The sequence below is a fragment of the Momordica charantia genome, assembly GCF_013281855.1.
Source record: "Momordica charantia cultivar OHB3-1 chromosome 10 unlocalized genomic scaffold, Mcharantia_2.0 BLBB01000010.1, whole genome shotgun sequence".
NCBI lineage: Eukaryota > Viridiplantae > Streptophyta > Magnoliopsida > Cucurbitales > Cucurbitaceae > Momordica > Momordica charantia.
Window position 1 is genome coordinate 13799711 of NW_028275158.1, and position 19943 is coordinate 13819653.

The 19943-nt window shown below is 39.5% G+C and overlaps 1 long non-coding RNA gene and 1 pseudogene across 1 annotated transcript; both read left to right on the plus strand.

Annotated features, from left to right (window-relative positions):
* The first annotated feature begins 5295 nt into the window (after positions 1-5295).
* Positions 5296-7971, plus strand: LOC148208608 (uncharacterized). Its single transcript, XR_015788457.1, has 2 exons — positions 5296-5965; positions 6056-7971. It is a non-coding gene; the product is annotated as an uncharacterized LOC148208608 (long non-coding RNA).
* Positions 7972-13528: 5557 nt separating this feature from the next.
* Positions 13529-16489, plus strand: LOC148208609 (uncharacterized; annotated as a pseudogene).
* The last annotated feature ends 3454 nt before the right edge of the window (positions 16490-19943 follow it).

Below are 19943 nucleotides of genomic sequence, written 5' to 3' on the forward strand. Positions count from 1 at the left end.
TATTAGAGTGGGGTGGTTGGTTCCGATTCGACAAGGGTCGAATACCTGGTCGAAGGTCCAGTACAGTAGGTAGCAGGCGTTTTCGTTTTGGCTCCCGAGCAAGAACGAGAAATAGGCGATGCACCATCCTTGCTGCTACGTACGTTGACCTTGACTTGACAGATTCATCCAATTGAACCCACACTAAAAGGAGGACCACAAGCTCGGGGCTCGACGAAACTGAAAGTATCAGCATGTTGAAACTTCTTGGGGTTAGCAGTGAAAGAAAGAGCCCGGCATTCATTTCTTCATTCATATTCATAGCTTAGTCTACTAAAATCAAAGGAGCCTCATCGTGGTAATTAGAGGACATCTTTGATCGTTCACCTCTAATGTGACACGTTCCCTCCCAGTTATATGATCAACGGGATCAGTCGTCCTTCGAGCGGGGCTTTTTTTCTTCGGGGGAGGTAAAGTCGTCCCCTCTACTGATCGAACCCCCTTTCTCTAATAAGTCGGAGGTCTTCGTAAACATGTTAAAGGGCTCCCGTCTTCGGCGGGTCACCTTTCCAAGATAGAGAAAGGTGTTGGGATTTTCTCTACCTTTAAAAAGATTAGAGACTCGTGCAAGCGCATACGGTCACAAGTAATACTCAGAAGTAATCCAAGGTCGAATCCTCAGGGACTTGTTGCTTTTCAAAATCAAGTAATGCAGTGAAATGGTTCAAATATGCAATTGTGATTTAGGAAGAAAATAATGGTGAAATGTTGTTGTTTGGGGTTTTAACTATCAAGCAATTTAATGAAACTCAACCTCCTTGTCTCCTACCTTAGTTTTGATGCAAAACATGGAAAACACACTATGTTGGGAAAATGCACCAGGCGCAATTCCTGACTTTTCTTGGGATTTGAGTTCTACTCTTTCACTACCGCTTTTGGTTGCTGCAGAGGCTAGGGTAACCTACAATCATATTCCTATGTGTGATTACAATCCTAGAGAATATCTACCAACTCATTTGCATTATGGGTCAGAGGGCCTATGCCTAGGACCATATTTTATGCGCTTATTCCTAAGTCACATCCCATATTGGTTTCCTATTATTTTACCTAACTCACATTTCCCAAGGTTGGGCTTTAGTATATAAATCAAGTTCCCACTGGCCAAATGGAAAAAAGACGTAAAGAGAAGTTTTTAGAAACCAATCCAAAAAAGTGCCAGATGCAATCTGGCCAAAATCCCGAGCGTGTTGAAAATCAAATCATTTGACTAAGGCATTCCACAAGGAGGTTGATAACTAATTTAGAACATAATTAAATGAAAGTAAATGCACGAAAACATAAAGAAAGTATTTTTCATTGAATTTAAATGAATAAACGAGACGCCTGATGCAAATGGCTTTCTTTTTTCATGATATACCAATTAGAATGGAGGGCCCCCCTACGTACATGATTGATAGAATCACTACGTAGGGGGGGTCGGTCAACTTGATGCGAGAGAGGTATGAGTGCAGTTCGATCTTGTGGTGTATTCGTTTGTAGTGAGTAGGGCCTCTTTCTCGTTGATCAGTTCGCCTCCGCTCGAGGGAAAGGTCTCTATTCCTATGGTGGTTTTGTCAACGAACGCGTCTCAGGCCGGGAACTTGATCCCCCAAAAAGGGGCTGCAGCGGTCGAACTCGAATTCTGGAAATCCGTCGGGGCCCTTTTACCAAGTCTACCGTCTCGAAGATGATAGAGGGCCAATTATCGTTACGTTGCACAAGACGGTGCCGTCTCACTTCGAGTGCCTTCCTTCGTAGTCAAATCTGATGATACGCTTTGGCGATGTTACCTACCAAATAAATATAAGGCCTGCTAGGTTATCGAAATCGCTCAGGTCAGTGAGGACTCACTCACTCACCTACTCTAACTCTCTCGTTTTTATCTCGATAATAGTTTCTTCTATCTACCGAATTCAAAAGGTGACCCGCCGCGCCGGGCTATAAGATGAGATATTGCTGTTGTACTACTTGACTGGTAATAAAAAGCTTACGTAAAAACGGGAAGACTCTTGTATGTACGGTAACCCTCTCCTACGCTACTGGTGGACTGTTGCACAGAAAGGCCGACAGAAGCAACGTTTCTTAGCGCGCTTTTCAAGTGCTTAGCTTCTGCTAGTGGCGGGCGGCAAGGCCATAAAGTCAGTTCAGTTGGAAGCCTAAACCAAGAAGGTACGAACGAAGTGACGGGCCCTTTTAGAGTTTTAGAGATAGGGTAGGGGGCGGCTTGATTGTGATAGTAATTTAGAACATCTCTCCTTTTCTCTTAGCTTGCACAGTTTGCTTGCATGCCGCTTTAGGCACATCTCTCTTTCTTAGTTTCACGCTGACCTAAGTCAGTCTTTTAGTAAGCATATAGTTGCAACTATTTAGTGTATAAGCAATTCTTTCGTGAACGCACCGAAAGGGCGGGATAAGACAAGGCGGTGGAGGTTGGTTGAAGATGATGTTACGCGGCGTTCAGAACCAGCCTTGAAGTGAATGAATTAGAAAGAACGAAGAAGTAAGGAAATGAGAGGACTCTTTCTTTCACTATATCATAAACGGATCTTCCCCTCCACACCAATCACAAGTTTTTCTCCATTCCTCTCGTATATCGTCGTAACGCCCTTAATGCTAGGTTTTGAAAAAGACTTTTCATGTCATTCCCATTTAGGTCCGATTTGGATCCCTCCGTTGTTTCCTTTTCCTCCCACACCTTTTCCTCAAAATGAGAAAGAATATGGTACACTCGAATTGTATTATTTAAGTGCTTATTGCTTGCCAAAGATCCTACTTCTACAATTGGTAGGTCACGGGTTATTCAAATAAGTTGTGTTTTCTGTGGTTTTCCCATGTTAAAACTTTCGTACCAATTCAGTCGATCCGGAATGGATCGGTTAAACATTCTATTAGGGAGCCTGGTCTTGACTCTTCTGTATGGTATTCATTCTCGTTCGGCTCTTAGAATCACATCCAGCCGTGGTTGGAACAGCTCGCAAAATCCAACCACTTCACCTACTTCATTGCCCGCAACCGTTTCTCGTACCTCTATTGAAACAAAATGGTTTCATGTTCCTTCATCGATTGGTTATTCCTCTCCGTTCGTATCTCTTTTTCCAATTTCGGTCTCGATTAGTTTACAAGATTGAATGGCTAATTTTCCACCGGACCCTCGATTCGATTGTTTTCCAAGAATGTTGAGCTGGGTATGTAAGCCGTGTATCTGGGAGGAAGTTAAAAGAAGGGCTTTCGCTTTTTTGCATCCTATTTTGGTCTTGCAGCTATTTAAATTAAATAATAATAGAAAAAAATGATTATTTAATAATAATCTCTTTTTTGTCCCATCGAATAAAGATTGAATATATGTCCAATCTCTAGTGGTGGTGAAACCAACCAAGATGTATGTCGTCCGACCCGACCTCCGACTCTTTCTTCCCGACCTATTTGACCCTCTGGCCGCTGTTATTTAGGTGGTATCCCGAGATCGAATTCCTCCCGGGAACACACGAAAGAAAGATATGAACTGGGTAAATAGAAATGGAAAAGAGATGTTTCCAATTCATTCAAGTCCGAAGCTTTTTCTACATCCATATGATCTACTAAAGTCGATCGGTATTGCCCATATAATGAAAGCAGATCTTGGTCCATAGAGTCCCAAGAAGGTAAGAACTCCAACCTGTCCGATACTTCTTCGGCCAAATACAATATACAAGTAGGACCTGCACTATGAGCAAGTTGTGCGAAAAACCACTTCTTTTTTCCGGTTTCGCAACAACTTGGGCGAAATATGGTTCTACCGGGAAACCATGGATTTTTGAGTTTTCGCCATTGGTTACTGGTCAAACCACTAGAATGGAATGAGATAAGAATCTCTGAAGATCTTTCCTCTCCACTTACTCGTAACAGGCTTTCCCTCTGTAGAAGACTTCTTCCGAATGGCATAATTGTCCGATTTATTCCTCGATCTTCAAAGAAGACTGACTTCTCCTACTCCTCCTTCTCTTTTAGGATAGGATCGTCGTTGGTCCTTCTTTCACTAATGATCTAATGAGATCACCATTTTATAGTCGTTCGCGCGAACGCGCGAGGGACGAGACTTTCTATCGCTTGCGCTTGCTTTTCACTCTCAAGACAACGGTCTCTCTCTTCTATAAATATAAAGCGAAGCAAAGCGCATAGCGCTGAAGTGAAGAAAGCTCAATAAACACAGACGAAGACGATGCAGGGCATAGCATCAATGAGACCGCTGATCATTTCATAAAACATATATGCTTGACCTTGATCGATGCTTTTTTTTGGGTGACTCACCAACCGACCCAGTAGTGATCGATGACAGAATGGTACGAACAAATCCAATGACTTGGATTTGGTAGTTCTCCATTTTCTTTTCTCTTTACCCCTTTTGATATCTTTCTAAATGGGTGTGCACCTCCAGATGGGCAGGGGCCGGCCTCCCACTCTCTTATGCAGCATTTATTAGCTTACCTGAGTTGGTTGGATCGTGCAATAAGCCTCTCTCGACCCTCCCTTTCTCATACGTCTTTATGAAAGCCTCTCGCCTTTCGAGATCCGGTCCATCATCAACTCAGTCAGATCTTCTTGTTTGCTTGCTTTGATTAGGCGAACTTTAACGGATTTGATCGGCATTTCGTGCCTGCTGCCCTGCGAAATTCGACCTTTTATCAGCAGGTTGGGTAGCGTAGTAAGGTTAGAGGCGCAATGAAATTAGAAGAGTTGGCCCTATATTTCTATTTTTTTTTCGAAATTAGATTGCTGTCTCCGAATGTAACGTCCCGCATTCTCGGGTATGTTTATTTTAAGATATCATTAGTGCCTTTGGATTTTTTTTGCCCGAAACTGATAATTTTAATTCTTGGATTTTATAATTCTGGAGTTCTGAGTTGGGTAAATTCGAATTTAGTTTATTTCTGTTGGATTAGGACAAATTATGTTCTCGATCAGTGCAGAAGATTTTTATTTAGGTCTTAATCCATGGTTTGGGACTCTTAATTTTCTATTCATTGGATTATTATTCTTGGCTTTTAGAGTTTAAGTTAACTGTTTTATTTCAGATTGTTGTGGGTTTATTTGATTCCCGAAATGAAATTTTGGGCTTATTGTTTTGGGACTTTGTGTTGCTCGTTGGGCCTCATTTGAGATTTGGGAATTGGGCTATAGGTTTCAAAACAAAAGAAAAAAAAAGAAAAAAAAGAAAACCCTAAACCTATTTTGTTTTCTTTTTGCTTCTTTTTCTTTTTCTTTTCTTTTCTTCTTCTTCCTTCCCCTACCTTCGTTTTTCTCCAGCTGCCAGCCCCAAATTTCTTCTTCTTCTTCGATAAACCAGTCGCCCCAGCCTCCTTGCGCAGCGTCCCTCCGGCGAGCACGGCAGCGGCGACCCTGACAGCAGCGGCGAACGGTGGACCCACGAACGTAGCAACTCACCGGCGATTTCACCCTTCTTGCTTCAGATCTGGCGACCCAATCCGTTGTTCTCCTCGACGGCGGCGCGTTTGGTTAGGCGAAAACCCGTCCCTCGACGACTCCGACGGCGGCGGCACAGTGTGTTAAGCGGCGCCGTCTTCGTGTTTCCCGGCGTCCCACGGCGGCATAGCAAGGTGGATGGCAGCGGCGATTTGGGCGATCTCCGACGACTTCTCAGCAGCCGCGGCCAGCACACGAATCGAAGCCCCGACGACCCGTTCTTGCAATCCCAATGCCAACAGCGAAGGTTTCCTTGTTCCGGTGACACTTGGTGTTGACTCGTTCTTGTTCGGAGTTGGTTTCGAGTAACCCATACCCAAACGGGACTATATTTGAGTTACCCACTCTGATTCGAACCCAAATCGGCATTACTCATTGATTTCCAGCGTCGAACCAGCAAGCACAAGGCCACTGCAGGTTGTTTTTGGGCGCCTGAACATCTTCGGCGTCAACCCATTTCTAACCCAAGAGGTTTTACTGTGAGTTGGTAGGTAACGACTCACCTAAACTTGGTTTCAATTATGTTTAAATGTTCCTAATTGGCTTCTAACCTCGAGATCGTACTCTTTTCTTTTAGGAAGTGTTCAACAAGCTTAGGAGCTTTAGGACAATTGTTTGTAAGTAGCACGGGGGCGGGTGCGTGTGTTGATGTTTTATTATTTGGTTGCCGACGTACTGTTTATGATATTTAATATTGGTTCTGATACGTTGTTGTGCAGTGTAACTCTTGTTTATGTTGGTTTGTATGTCTGGGTAGTGTTGAATGTCTGTTGGTGATAATAGTAGAAATTTTGTATTGTCGAGCTGCTGAGATCTGTCGTGGAATGATGTGTGTTTGCAGAGAATATTCGTTAAAATGAATTTATGGTGGGGATGTTTGCTGTCTGAAATCTGTATGAAGTGTTTGGCATGCCTTATAGTTTTATTATACCTAGCAATGTTTTTTTATTACAGATGTTGGATAATGAGTGCTTGGGTAAATTGTGTTGAGTTCCAATCGTGTAAAAAAAAATTGTTGACTATGCTCTATTTTGACCGGACTCACTATGGCCCTGTTGTTGAGAATTGATATGTTGTGAAGGCATGTTTGGTTTATTGTTTTGCTATTAGAATGATGTTTATGTTGTGGAAGCATGTTGAATTGTGTTGGTGAGCTGAGAGATGCATTGGAATCATACTAGTGGTAGTGTTGTTGATGAGCGTTGTGGGGGTTGGTGTTATTAGGGAATTAGTACTGGAATCTTGGTTGGAGGCTAGAAATGATATGTGGAGTTTTGGAAGTTATGAAGTGAATGGGTGAGTGTCAGGGCCTCGGGTATAAATGGTCGGGGGCTGATACGTCACTAATTGGGTATAGAGGCCTCGAGTATAAATGGTCGGGGGGTCGATACGCCAATATTGGATAAAGAGGAGCGTCAAGGCCTCGGGTATAAATGGTCGAGGGTCGATGCGAGGAGTCTTTCGAAAAGAGAACTATTGGGGCCTTGGGTATAAATGGTCAAGGGCCAATAGGTTGTAATACATCGAGGCCTCGGGTATAAATGGTCGAGGGTCGATGCACAGTTCAAGCCTTGGGGATAAATGGCAAGGTCGAACGCCAAGCCTCTGTAGATGAATGTCGGGCCTTGGGAATAAATTGCAAGGGTCGATACGAGTCGAGGAGTTAGACTTGGAGGACTAACATAGTGTGATAGGTTAGGAGTTGCTTGGAGGCCAAGGACCAGTACGCCAATAGTTGAAAAGGCATCGAGGCCTCGGGTATAATTGGTCGAGGGTCGATGCACTAGTGTCGGGGCTCTGGGTAAAAATGGTCAGGGGCCGACACTGCCAACAGAATGGTCTTGGAAAGCTTGAATCGTTGAGATGAACATAGAGTTGCTTGAAGTGCTAGGGTGCCATGTGGACTGTAGTTGATTTGCATATGATGGTGGGTAGCATCGGGTGTTATAGAGCACGTTTATGGTTGAATGTATAATGTCATTGTAGAGCATGTCTATAGTTGTTCGCATAATGTAATGTTAGAGCATGACGATGTATGTTTTTCTTATGGTTTTGAGCATGACGATGTATGTTTTCTTTATGGCTTTTGAGCATGATGTTTGTGTGTGCTTGATGAGGGCTACTTACGGAGTATATTTTATATACTCACCCCCCCCCCCTCTAGAATTGTTGTTTTCAGGTGGAGAGTTCATTGGCGACCATGGCGATGACGTAAAGGAGACATGACAAGAGAGGACCATAGGCTGCGTAGTGTTAATTGCTTAGTTTAGGATTAGGTGGTTTTTGCATGATTGTTTGGTAATAAACTTTTGTTTCAAGTGAATTGAGGGGAGATCCCACCTATTGTTTAAACTTGATTCGGAATAAGTGTTTCTTTTATTTTCTTCCATTCATTGAAAACGTTTAGTTGGAATAATGGATGTTGCCTGGTGGTGTTGTCCCGGGGGACGCTTGGATGATAGTTTATAGAATTGATGTTTTATTTTTTTGTTATAGTTTGATGTATCGAATTGAGTTGGAACTATGTTTCTATAACTTGTTCACAGGGAGTTGTCTATTTCGAATTTAGAAAATAATATTTGACAGGGGAAAATGGATAACGTTACCTAGAATAGTGTAAAATGTTCTGGGGCGTTCACACCGAAGTCCTTCTTGATCGATGGTCCCCATTAGCATTAGTGCCAATTAGCAGCCGCTTTTTTTGGAAGGCGAGGTACTCATGTGTGATCGCAGATTCCAAGGTAGTTGTCGTTCTAGCTCGACATTAGGAGCACGGGGGCTCGAGATATCTAAAGGAGGTACGGACCTCTCCCATCATCGTACGGTACGATGCAGTTGAAAAACGTAAACCTAGCCTATACAAACCAAACAAGGGCTTACGTTTTCTTACTTTTCTTTGTTGAACCCTCCCTCTTTCTCGATATCCCAATTCTAGCGTCCGTTAGCAAAAGTAGAGATAGGATTTATTACAACATTTATGTGAAAATGACAGAAGCCGCTCTAAAGGGAAGAAGCACATCCTGCACCTTCACTTGCGAAGCGCTACGTTCCTGCTTACGAAAGACTACTTTCCAAGCGAATTACTGAAGAAAGACTACTGGGAGTGGGAATCAAGCTCTAGCCCTAAAAAAACAACCCGAGGATCGACCTATGCTACTATCAAGCTCACCGCTGCCAAGCAAGGGATGGCAATAATGAAAACTTCGATACCCAAATGAATTCACCCAAAGACTTAAGACCGAACTAATCTCATTCTTTTTTTCATTACTGCAACGCGCCAACCGAAGCAGAAAGCGAAGCTCCTCCGTAATGCCTATATATGTGAGTGGCTCTTTTTGGAGACTTAGCTCAATGGCTACCACCAGAAGTGTGCTAAGTTAGTCACAGGGAAACCTGGAAGTTCTTTTGAACTTCCGACTCTATAAACTTGGATGGCTTGCTTGTTTAGCTTGTTCCCTCTTTGAATGTGTACAGTTCGAGCAAGCAAATGACTAGCAGGGCCGAGGAACCACAATGAACAGGACGACAGAAGTTACACAAGAATATGACCAGAGATATATATTCTTCTTCGAGCATGTAGGTCTGGTTCCTGAGAAAACAGATATATATTATTAGCGAGTTTCGCCGTACAATAGAGTACCCGAGACAGGCTGAAATTAATGAATTTCCATGGTTGCCGCCGGCTAGCTAATAGGGCGAGCAGCGTAATAGAGTCTCCAGGATAGACGACGTGAGTGAGAGCCCAGACCATAGCGGCTTTAGAGACTTCTCTCTCGACTTTAACGGCGACAAAAACTTTCTCCGAGAGGATTTCTCTTTATAGGATCTGCTGAGGTTTTTGGCTCGCAATAAAGCTAGGGCCCTGATCGAGCAACTAGTAGTCCTATCTATCTACCTCTCCAGACACAATATCTTGAGTACCTATGATGGTGACACTTCACGAGTTGTCCGTAATTACAGCTAGGTTAAATTACCATTTACTCCTGTAATTACTTCTCACTCCTCAATTACCTCTGATTTTATAATGATCAATCTGTTTATGGTCCAACCATAAATCAAATCCCTTTCAGGTCAATGAGAGGGTGGGGTCTCATTATTCAAAACCCAAAGATAGCACTTAAGGGAACAACTTATCTACTTATCAAAAATAGGACAAGGAGTGAATTCCATTTTACGTAGCTATGTTCCCACCTCTCTCGGTCTCATCTTCAAAATGATAGGGTTATTGAGTTGGAAACTCGTGCCATTCTCACCCATACACATCGAAAGAAGATCTGTCATAGGCAGGAGTTCGTAGCCCGCTCAGGATTAAGATCGAGTTACACATGGTCACCCTTTGAAATATTAATCTTGTCAATCAACGGTGTTACAAAGTGAGATTAATTATTTCATGGTTCAGTCTTATACAACCTCATTGTATAGGATACCCCACTCGCATGTCTCCACATGAAAAATTTGGATCAAATCGTTTGTAACTATTACAAAGTGAGTCGTTTCCATAGTGTCACCAGGATAAGGTACCCAACCTTATCCATATACTATTGACCTTCTAGGTTATTACTGAAACATGATTCACCTGTATGTGAACCACATACTGTTCAAATTACATCAAATAACTTTGGATGTTTGTTTATTGGATTTTGAGTTATGCAAATAAAATAACTATTATTTTATTGAATAAATAATTTGTTCATTATACAAGCCACGAGTTTAGGGAACAAAACCCAACACTTGATCTTCTTTCACAAGGGCTATGCTAATAGTGGCTTCAGACACTACCAAGTATGGGATGAGCTTGCCACTTGATAGAGGCTTCAAGAATAAAGGAGTCGAGCTTAAGTAGGTCTTAAAGGGATCGAATCCCGCAGCAGAAGCGTGTGAATGTGAGTGCTTCGATCTTGTTTTGGAATTACAACAAAGAAAAGACATAAGCGTGATTAAAAGGAAGTAGTGAAACATACCTTTGAAGACACTTCTTTAATGTAGACACCAACGCCACCAAAAGACCTTCCTTGTTATCTTTTAGATGTTAAGAACTTGATTTGTGGGAACCGTCTTAAAACTACGAGGGAGATCGAGACATTGAGAGAGAGGATTTTCGCTAGAGTTTTCGAAACTCATTCAACCGGGGATAAAGGAAGGGGAGAACCTCCCTTTTATAAGAGAGGAGTGTGGGGGAAGTCACCACTTCTCCACTCACCGCTTCCTCACTTCCCACCATGGGAGGTTCATTTTCCTTTTTTTTCCTTTTATTTAATTAAAATAATTTTAATTAAATTAATAATTAATTAAATCTAATTTAATTAATTACAAAAACAATTATTAATTTAATTTAACCAAGTTAACATATCACATTAATTTAATTAAATTGATTTAATTAAATTAAATTAAAACTAATCAACCATATTAGAATCAAATTATAATACCCATATCTCTCATAATTTTGAATCCAATTCAAAATTAATTTTATATTATAATGTATCAACCTACATTATATTAATTTCATCTCATACAATTAACTTTAATTCCCTTTGACAAATTTGAACAATTCAAATTCTTTTCAAGACTAAATGTTTTAAACTATCATTTACGAGCTAGTAAGGGGACCTAATGGACCTACAGATCGGAAGCTCCAACGATACAAGATTAATTTATTAAACTCATTAACCATATTAATCAACATTCGTTAACTGTCGGTCACTCCACTAAAAACCCATAGCTGCACTCTTCTTACTGTAGAATATTTTTCGTCCATGCATGAATTTTGATCATTATCAGTAAGTCAATCCTTCACGAGTGTTCGTAATCACAGTTGGGTCAAATTACCATTTTCCCCTATGTTACATCTTGGACCTTAAGTACCGTTGATCCTCTAATGAATAACCCGTTTATGGTCCAACCAATAACTGGAAGTTCCTCTCGGGTCAGTGAGAGGGCGGGCCCATTGTTCAAGTCTCGGAGTCAGCACTAAAGGGTCATCTACTTCCCTAAAATCAGGGAGGAGTGAATTCCATCTTGTGAACTTATGTTCCCAACTCCCCACTCAGTATTGTCCTCAAAATGGTAGGAATATTGAGTTGGCGACTCGGGCCAGTCTAACCCAATAAATCAAAGGACGAGCCCTAACAGGCAGGAGCCCATAACTGACTAAGGATTGAGATCGAGTTACCTAGTCATCCTACTGAAATATTAATCTATTAGCTAACGGTGTTACAGTTAATGATTAATTATTTCGCGGTCTGGTATTATACAAACTCATTTTATATGATACCCCCACGTGCATGTCTCCACAAGAATGACCTGGATCAAGTAATTTGTAACTATTAAAAAGTAGGCCGTATCCATAGTGTTACCAAGATAAGGTACCCAACCTTATCCATATACTATTGACCCTTTAGGTTACTACTGGAACATTATTGACCTATATACCGAATATATACTGTATATATATACATCTTATATTAAATATATATGATGTATATTAAACATATACTATATATCTGTTATATATTGTTCCAGTTACATGACATAACCTTGGATGTTAGTTTATTGGATTTGGGTTAATGAAATCTTAAATTGATAAGCCTTGATTAAAAGCTAAAAAGAATAGATTTGCATGCTTAGTTGAGAGTTATTTAGGATGAAAAGTATATGATTATGCATCTAAGATAGTAAAAATGTGTTTATTTTGTGATTAAGGACTTGAGCATTTAGTTATAGGTAATGAAGGCTAATTTGTGTAAATATGTTTATTTTGTAAGGAAAAATTGAAGATTTATGATCAGAATGCGTCAGGCGCATCGCACTCCTAGATTTCCCAACTTATTAGAGGAATGCGTCAGCCACATTACTTTGAAAGAACCAGCTTCACAAGGCTTCAGCCACATTCGATGCCTAGATTATCAAAATGTGAATAACCACTTTTGACCAAGTAATTAGTCCAAGATTTGGTCTCACTTCCTCAAATCTCTACAACCATAATTGGTTCCAACTTCCTATGAATTCATCAACTTGTTATTCCCCCAAGCCTATAAATTGAAGCTCGGAAGGATCATCTGAACCACCTAACTTTCCATGCTTTTGTTCGTCCTTTCTACTTTGTTATCAAACTTTAGTTTTTGAGTTTTTTTGTAGTGCATTTAAGTTTTGTTGTTCAATTATTTTTTCTACAATTATTCTTTGTTTATTTTATTACAATTCAATTTGTTCTAATTTTGTACATTCTTTCTAATTTCAATGGAAATGCATTATTTTGTTACCTTCTCTTGTTATTTTATTTCTTTTACTTCCATGAGTAGCTAAATCATTTCTTCAACCCTCCTACGGATTCTTTAGTTCTTATCATTATAAATTACATCTATCAATGAGCACGACATATTACACACTCTTTGTTTATTTTGATTGATATAATTATTCCAGTTGATTTTCTTACTGACCACTTGTTAAATCACATTAGTTTGAATTTAATTTTGAAAAGGTTAGATTCAAACGCATTCCATCAAGGTAAAACATGAAGTTACTTAGAAACAAGAACTAAAACAAGATCCTAGACATAGGCTCTCTTACTTGTTAAACATAAGTTGAAGTTTGATTTATTTAGGATTCTAGGGTTTCATAGACAGATGTAAACGCTAGCCTAAGCTTCTAAACAAATCGAAAGCGGTATGAAATAAGAGCTGAACCAATGCATAAATTGAGCATAATTATGGGCCCCATTTGGTAGGTGTAATTCATCTTTTTAGAACTCAAAATTAGTAGGAGGGTTGACTTTTTAAATATATTTTTACTTGTGTTTTTAAATTGTATTTACCAACAAATTCACCAAAATTTTATCCCATACCCGATTGCTCATTCAAGTGGTTTACAAATTCATTTTTAAAAGAAAACTAGTCACTGTGTGTGACTAATAACTAATATCCGTTGTTTAGTTATTTATTAGTTTACGAGTAGTTGTTATATATCACGGTATCTTAAAGTCTATAAATATCTGTAAATACTCTCTTATTATAATAACAAGGAATACTCTCTGATATTTGAGAGATTATATCATGGTATCAGTTTAGCCTTTGACCTGCGTCTTCTTGATCCTCTTCCACGCGTCCATTGCCTTACACGTTCTTTCTTCAACTACAGATGCATGGCGGAATCGTCTGTTCCTAAGGAATTTTCTTCCCAAATCTTCCTTTTGTCGAACATATGCAACCTTGTATCGATCCGACTTGATGCGACCAATTTTGTTCTGTGGAAATTTCGGTTAACCTCGATCTTGAAAGCGCACAAGCTACTTGGCTTCATCGATGGATCAATTACTAAACCTTCTCCACCATCGACTTCTTCTAAATCTTCCTCTGATTCATTTCTGTCTTCCATCTCCATTAAAGACTTGATTGTGAAAGATCATGCCCTCATGACGGTGATAAATGCTACAATCTCCCCTGCCGCCCTTGCTTATGTCGTCGACTCTGATTCTTCCTAGTAGATTTGGGATAATTTGGTCAAGCACTATTCCTCTGATTCTCGCTCAAATGTTGTGAGTCTAAAATCAGATTTGCAAACCATAATGAAGAAGTCTTTTGAGTCTATTGGCCAATACATTCAACGCATCAAATAACTTAAAGATAAGTTAGCTAATGTTGCTGTTATTGTGGATGATGAAGACTTGGTGATTTATGCTTGAAACGGTTTGCCTCCTGAGTATAATATGTTTCGCACCTCTATGCGCACACGAAGTCAATTGGTCACTTTTGTTGAACTCCATGTTCTTCTTGTTGCTGAAGAGGTTTCAATAGATAAACAATCCAAGCATGATGAGTTTTTTTTTTGCTCCGGCTACTTTTATTACCAATATGCCCGAATATCAGCCGTGGTCGTGATCAATCTTCTGGTAAATCACGCTTTTCCAACAGAGGCAAGCCTTCTACTCCGGGTAATTTCTTTCCTTTTGGCAATTCCTCAATCAATGTTGGCTGTGGTCGTGGTCTTCTTCCTTCCCTGAACACTTCTACTGGATGAATTGTTTGTCAGATTTGCCATAAGACAGGCCATTCGGCTCTCGATTGTTTCAATCGAATGAACTATAGTTTCCAAGGGTGTCATCCCCCTGCCCAATTAGCTGCCATGGTTGCTTATCAAAACTTTGCCACTCTTTCTCCGATGTATTCCTCATGGCTTACTGATTCAGGATGCAATGCTCATGTGACCCTTGATCTTAGTCAGTTAGCCAATGTCTCTGTGGTGAAGATCAGGTTGGTGTTGGTAGTGGTCAGAATCTGCCTATTGCCCATACAGGTTGTGGTACTCTTGTAACTCTTTATTCTACTCTCAATCTTACAAATATTCTTTATGTTCCCACAATTTCCTTCAATTTGCTTTTTGTCCATCAGCTTTGTCTCGATAATAATTGTTTGTTGTTCTCCATTCTGATTATTTTCTTATTCAGGACAGGTCTTCGGGCATGATACTCTTCCAAGGTCCTTGTATTAATGGTCCCTATCCTATTCCTTCTAATGGCTTGAGGAACCCGTTATCTATCCCTCGTTCTCCTGTTGCTCATGTTAGTTCAACGGTATCCTCTTGATCATGGCATAACCAGTTAGGCCATCACAATCACTCTGTTCTCAATACTATACTTCGTAGTTTAAATTTACCTCACTGTAAATCTTCTAGCTGTGTTTGTTAACACTGTCTCTGTGGTAAAATGCATCGTTTACCATTTCCTGTATCTTCCTTTGTTTCTTTAGCTCCTTTACATTTGATCCATGTTGATGTATGAGGCCATGCCCCTGAAGCTTCAATAAATGGTTACAAGTATTATGTTTCCTTTATTGATGATTATTCTAAATATACTTGGTTTTATCCCTTGTCTTTAAAATCTGGTGTATTTATTGTGTTTTTAGTCTTGCAAGAGTCTTGTTGAAAACCTAGTAAACTTGGAAATCAAAATAATTACAACAGATGGTGGTGGTGAATTTCTTAACCATTCTCTTGGATCCTTTTTAAAATCCCATGACATCTTTCATCAAAAGTTGTGTGCCTATATGCCTCAACAAAATGGGGTTGTTGAACGTAAGCACCGTTATCTTGTCGAAATGGCCTTAACACTCATGTCACGTGCTGCTCTTCTTATCAAGTTTTGGCCGTTTGCCTTTGCCACTGCTGTTTTCACCGTCAATTGTCTCCCTTCTCCCAATCTTCAGAACAAGTCTCCTTTTGAGCTCTTGTTTCATAAGCCTCTTGACTATAATTTCTTCAAAACTTTCGGTTGTGCCTGTTATCCACCACTTAAACCTTTTACTTCCCATAAACTTGAACCTCGAACTACCCAATGTGTCTTTCTTGGTTATCCGCTTGATTACAAAGGTTACTTTTGCTATAACATGAGCACGAGACGACTCTATATCACACGCCATGCCATTTTTGATGAAAAACTCTTTCTCTTTGCCATATCCTAATCAAACACTCTTTACCCCTCTTCTTCTAGTACTCCTCCTTCTTCTGCTATGCCTATTACCTTATCCCTATTACAAACATCTTATAGTTCCGAATTAACTCTTTCCCTTTGCGATATCCACAATCTGGGATAGCTACTGCCTCGGGGTCTCTTGCCTCTAATCCACCTGCTGATCTTACTTCTGGGATAGTTACTTCTACTCCTGCACTTCAATCTAATGTTTTACCTTCTTCATCAGTTCTTCTGTCTCAGAATGTTCACGCTATGCAGACCTGCAGCAAGTATGAAATTTTTAAACGGAAGTTGTTACTTGTTTCTGTTCAGGACACTCTTAAGGAACCTACTTCTTTCACCAATGCTTCTAGGCTCTTTGTTTGGGAAAATGCAATGAATGAGGTGTACTATGCTCTTGTTCAACAGAACACTTGGTATCTCACTACTTTGCCGCCAGGGAAACGTGCCATTGGGTGCAAATGGGTATATAAGGTAAAGAGGAAACCTGGTGGTAGTGTAGCTCGACAAAGCCCGCCTTGTTGCAAAGGGCTATCATCAAGAGGATGAGATTGATTATGATGAGACCTTTAGCCCTGTTATGATTATCATCAACTGCTCGATTTCAGCCTCTACGGTCCAAACTTATGCACCTGTGAGCATTAGTTTGAGGGGGGACAATAACTAATATATTTATTAGTTCGAGCAGTTATTCTATATCACAGTATGTTGAAGTCTATAAATATATGTAAATACTCTCTTATTATAATAAGAAGGAATACTCTATGATTTCTGAGAAATTATATCAATGACAGCGTGCACTTGCACTTATTCTCAAGCTATTAAGCAGAGGCGCAACAGGTTTTTGGCACCGTTGCCGGGGACTTTATTTTTGTTTTACTTTTATTTTTTGTGCATTGCTTTTGTGTGCGATCACTACACCGTTTCTGTTCTGAAAATATTCGTCTATCTAATCTCAAAAGTGAGTATTAGTGCATTAGCACAAATCCATATTTGCTTTCGTACGATCCCGAGATCGAGAAAACTTGCAAGAGGTTAAGGCGTGAAAAAGAGACTTAGAAAACAACAGGCAAAAATCCAAAAAGAGAAAGAAAAAGAGAAAGAATTTGACGAACTAAGCACCAAGATGGCAGAAGAAGTGCCAAATCCAATCTTATTAGCCGATCGAAGAGCCATTGGAATGCACGACCATGTGGCCACTAGTTTACAGAAATTAAATTCGGGCATTGCAAATCCAATTCCAGACGATGCCCAATTTGAATTCAAACTAATGATGCTTCTGATGCTCAACACTATTGGCTAGTTTCTGAGACTCTCACATGAGGATCCACATTCTCACCTTAAATCTTTTATCCAAGTGGCAAATTCTTTTAGATTACCAGAAATATTTGACGATGCTTAAAGACTAAAATTATTTTCCTTTTCTCTTTCAGGTCAAGCAACAACATGGTTGAATGCTTTTCCTCCAGATTCCATTAACCATGGTGGACAAATTCCTTGCAAAAAATTTCCCACCCACAAAAAATGCGGACATGAGGGAAGAAATCATTTCCTTTAGGCAAAGAGAGAATGAAGCTGTCAACGAAGCATGAGAACGTTTTAAGGAGCTAATGAGGAGTTGCCCAAACCTAGGAATTCCGGCCTGTGTACAAATTGAACATTTTTATCGAGGTTGCGATATACCAACGGAAATTATGTTAAACACGCCCGCGAATTGAAAGTTCACTTCTAAGACATCAACAAGATCGTTACCATTCTTGATCAGTTAACTGAACATAACGATCTATGCTGCTCAAAGAGATCGATGACTCAACCAAATAAAATAGATCAAGGAGTGTTAAATCTTAATGCGATGTCATCAATGCAGAGTCAAATAGATACCCTTATTCAAATGATGAAGAATATGCAACGGAACAATACCACACCAGAATCAACAACAAATACTAATCTTGCTCCTATTTATCATATGACCGAACCTATTTGTTGTTATTATGGAGATTTACATAACTCTGAAAATTACCCTTCTAACCCAACTTCTTTATATTATGTAGGGCAAGGGAATCAAATGAACTTAATCCTTACTCTAATGCTTACAACCGAGGAAGACGACACCATCCTAATTTTTTCATGGAGTGGACAAAACCAAAGCGAAAGCGCGCGAACACGTGTGTGTCAATCTTGTCTTAGAATTACAACAAAGAAAAGACATAAGCATTAGTAATAGCAAGTTAGTGATACATACCTTTGAAGACACCTCTTCAATGTAGACACCAACGCCACCAAAAAATCTTGCTCGCTATCCTCTGGATGTTAAGAACTTGGTTTGTGGGAATCATCCTATAATTGAAAGGGAAACCGAGCGATCGAGAGAGACAATTTCTCGTTGGAGTTTCAAAAACTCAATAACCAAGCACCGGGGTGAAAAGAAGGGGAGAACCTCCCTTTTTATATGGGAGGAAGAGTGGTGGGGCACTTTCCCACCACCACTTTCCCACTTCGGTGGGAGGTTAATCCTCCTTTTTTTATTTTTCTTTTATTTTAATTAAAATAATTTTAATTAAAATAATAATTAATTAAATCTAATTTAATTAATCACAAAAAGAATTATTAATTTAATTTAATTAAATCTAATTTAATTTAATTTAACCAAATTAATATATCACATTAATTTTATTAAATTAAATTTAAATTAATCAACTAGAATCAAATTCTAATATCCATTTCTCTCATAATTTTGAATCCAATTCAAAATTAACTTTATATTATAATGTATCAACATACATTATATTAATTGCATCTCATACAATTAACCTTAATTCCCTTTATCTAATTTGAACAATTCAAATTCTTTTCAAGACTAAATGTTCTCAACTATCCTTTACGAGCTAGCAAGGAGACCTAATGGACCGACAGATCGGAATCTCCAACGATACGAGATTAATTGATTAAACTCATTAACCATATTAATCAACATTCATTAACTGTCGGTCACTCCACTAAAGACCCACAGTTGCACTCTTCTCACTGTAGAATATCATGTGTCTATGAAATTTTATCATTAATGGTAAATCAATCCTTTACGAGTGTTCGTAACCACAGTTCGGTCAAATTATCGTTTTACCCCTGTGTTACGTCTTGTACCTTAAGTACCGCTGATCCTCTAATGAACAACCCGATTATGGTCCAACCAATAACCGGAAGTCTCTCTCGAGCCAGTGAGAAGGTAGAGCCCCCCTTGTTCAAGTCTCGGAATCAGCACTTAAGAGAACACTCATCTACTTACCCTAAACTTGGGAAGGAGTGAATTCCATCTTGTGTAGTTATGTTCCCAGCTCCCCACTCAGTCTTGTCCCAAAAATGGTAGGCATATTGAGTCGGCGACTCAGACCACTCTCACCTATACAAATCAATGGATGAGTCCTAACAGGCAGGAGTCCATAACTCACTCAGGATTGAGATTTAGTTACCTGGTCATCCTATTGAAATAATAATCTATTAGCTAACGGTGTTACAGCTAAAGATTAATTATTTCGCGATCCGGTCTTATACAAACTCATTGTATAGGATACCCCCACTCGGATGTCTCCACACGAACGACCTGGATCAAGTCATTTGTAATTACAAAGTGTGCCGTATCCATAGTGTTACCAGGATAAGGTACCCAACCTTATCTATATTCTGTAGACCCTTTAGGTTACTACTGGAATATTATCCACCTGTATATCGAATATATACTGTATATATGTACACTATATATCAAATATATATGTTGTATATTAAATATATACTGTATATCTATTATATACTGTTCCAATTACATGACATAACCTCGGATGTTAGTTTATTGGATTTTGATTAATGCAATTCTTTCAATAACAACTTGATTGAATGAATATTTGTTTTATTTTTACAAACCACGAGTTTAGGGCATAAAACCCAACAAAAAGTTCATCACAACCTAGCATGAGCAGTATAGAAAGCATGATGAAAGTATATACGACTA